The sequence below is a fragment of the Anas acuta genome, chromosome Z (assembly GCF_963932015.1).
Source record: "Anas acuta chromosome Z, bAnaAcu1.1, whole genome shotgun sequence".
Taxonomy (NCBI): domain Eukaryota; kingdom Metazoa; phylum Chordata; class Aves; order Anseriformes; family Anatidae; genus Anas; species Anas acuta.
In genome coordinates this window covers 41,608,557-41,611,721 of record NC_089017.1, presented here as the reverse complement: position 1 = coordinate 41,611,721, position 3,165 = coordinate 41,608,557, and positions in this window count along the sequence as shown.

Below are 3,165 nucleotides of genomic sequence, written 5' to 3'. Positions count from 1 at the left end.
GCTGGCATCCTGAAAAGAGCTGCTTTTATGTGTCAGATTATTATGTGACTTGTTATTGTCACAGCAATTCTTGTAGTTGCATGTTGGCAAAATTTCATCTTTGCATCACCACGAACTTATGCACAGCTGTGACTTCATGGAAAACACTCAGCAATGAGAACATGGTTTAGACAAAGAGAAGCTAATGTTTGCAGGAACTATGACAAATGAACTATAATGCCTATTTCCACGTATGGAAAGAAAAACAAAACAAAACAAAATATTTCATCATCAAAATTCAATATTACCTAATTCTAAACTACACCTTGGTGTTACATCAGGATCAAGAACTGTGATATGAATGAACCTGAGATGAGCCCATCACTCTGGATTTGTTGCTAACTCTGGCTGGATAGGATGTAGTTTTTCCACTTAAACATTTACAAGAAAAAACTTTTAGGTTAAGCAATCTAGTTTTATATGGAAAGTTGTTTAAGAAGGATAAATTTTTAGCTTGTTGAGATGTCTAGCAACAGTTAAAATGTAGTGGGATATCTTTTATTAGAATTATGTCATACATAAAATATTATGATTTAGCCTAGTGTTTTAGATCAAAGTGTGACATCTTCAGCATCTGTGAAAATGAAGAGATAATTAAATTACTAGAGCTCTGATGATAAGTAAGTTGTGTCTTCTACTCTTATTAGTAAAATATTCAATAAAATATCTGAATTATTTCTAAAAGTTCTATAGGAGATGTGTAAGGGTTTAAGGAATAGCTATAGGCACTAGCACCTGTCTGAAACTGAACACTAGAAAGTCTGCTTGAGAGACATCTAATAAGAATTCTGTTTCATGTAGAGGTAATTGTTTGAAAGGTATCAGCACTACAATATCTAATGATGTCCATGTGAAGCTTTAAACAAAAGCTTATTTTCATTTATTGTTAACAGTCTGGCAGCTCAATAGTAGAATCACAGAGTCATTTAGGTTGGGAAAGACCACCAAGATCATCAAGTCCAACTGTTAACCTGCCACTGCTAAGTCTACCACTAAATGATGTGCCTAAACACCACACCTACATATGGTGTGCACACACCTACCACCTTTTACATACTTCCAGGATGTAACTCAACTACTCCTCTGGGCAGCCTATTCCAATGATTGCAACACTTCCAGTGAAGATTTTTATTTTTTTTTTCCTAATATACCACCTAAACCTCCCTTGGTGCAACTTGTTGCTTGGGAGAAAGACTGATGCCCACTTCACTACAACATCCTTTGAACCAGTTATAGAGAGTGATAACGTCTCCCCAGAGCCTTCTTTTCTCTACACTAACTAAATCCAGATTCCTCCATTGCTCTTCATAAGTCTTGTTTTCTAGACTCTCTAAGAACTTCTTTGCTCTTCTTTGGACATGCTCCAGCACCTTGATGTCTTTCCTGTAGTGAGAGTTCCAAAACTGAACACAGTATTCAAGGTTTGCCCTCACCAGAGGGTACAAGGGTACAATCTCTTCCCTAGTCATGTTACTTCTGATACAAGAAAGGATGCTGTTAAAATTCTTGACCACCTGAGCACACTGCTGGCTTATCTTCAGCCAGTTATCCACCAACATCCCCAGATCCCTTTCTGCCGAGCAGCTTTCCCAGGACACCCTTCCACCAGTCAGCATTAGTGCATGAAGTTGTTGTGCCCCAAGTGCAGGACCAGATACTGAGCCTTGTTGAAACATACAGTTGGCCTCAGCCCATCAGTCCAGCCTATCTCTCTGCAGTGCCCTCCTATCCTCAAACAACTCAACGCTTGTGTCTAACTTGGTGTCATCTGTAAACTTACTGAGGGTACACTTGAAATCCTCATTCAGATCATTGATAGAAGACATTGAAGAGAACTGCCCCCAATACCAAGCCCTGGTGGACATCGGTATTGACTGACCTATACTGGATTTAACTTCATTCACCATAAATCTTTGGGTCCAGCCACCCAGTCAGATTTCAAACAGTGCTTGTTGAAGCCATGAGCAGCCAGCTTTTCAGGACAATCCTCTCCTCTCCTCTCCTCTCCTCTCCTCTCCTCTCCTCTCCTCTCCTCTCCTCTCCTCTCCTCTCCTCTCCTCTCCTCTCCTCTCCTCTCCTCTCCTCTCCTCTCCTCTCCTCTCCTCTCCTCTCCTCTCCTCTCCTCTCCTCTCTCTCCTCTCCTCTCCTCTCCTCTCCTCTCCTCTCCTCTCCTCTCCTCTCCTCTCCTCTCCTCTCCTCTCCTCTCCTCTCCTCTCCTCTCCTCTCCTCTCCTCTCCTCTCCTCTCCTCTCTCTCCTCTCCTCCTTCCTCTCCTCTCCTCTCCTCTCCCTCTCTCTCTCCTCTCCTCTCTCTCCTCTCTCTCCTCTCCTCTCCTCTCCTCTCCCTCTCCTCTCCTCTCCTCTCCTCTCCTCTCCTCTCCTCTCCTCTCCTCTCCTCTCCTTGGATAAAATTAAACCCTTCTCTATATTGTGTGTGGAGAGAGGTCATTCCACATTAGGCAGTTAATACTGGACTATATAGACAAATACGAAAAGGTTACCAGTTATAATGTGTCTTAAAATAAGCATGTCTTTAATTAGGGTTATTCAAAATATCATTCAGCAGTAGATATTTTCAGTGTAACATTTGCATTTTGTCTATTTGTAGAGGATAGTATCATTTCTATAAGACATAAGTGCCATGTTTAGGATAGAAGATGGATTTAAAAACTGAGATGACTGCTCCATTCGTCAGTCTGACCTCAAAATAACAAATTACTTCTGGTTTTATGGCCAGTAGCACTGATTGAATTTGGCAATGTTTCCACTATAAAAATCTCCTTTCTTGATTTAAGAGCAGTAAGAGATAAGAAACTACTCTGATCTTTGCTAAATTTTTCTAAGAACAGAAAAAGATTTTCCCTCCCTGTATTTGTAAATATTTCTGAACATAAGAACAAACTGTTACCTCTACTTACAGCTTATTTCTTTTGAGTTTTGTATTCAATTCTTGTAATGTTATGTGACATGAGGAAGGAAATATTACTACATGAACTCAGAAACTGCTTGATGGGTTTGTTAGATGCTTGCTTTTAAGGCATATTTAAAAGACTTGTAGTGTTTATTGCTGTATATTTCCTAATATCAGTCTTTTTAATATAAAATGTATGTGGTATATTGAAAGAGAG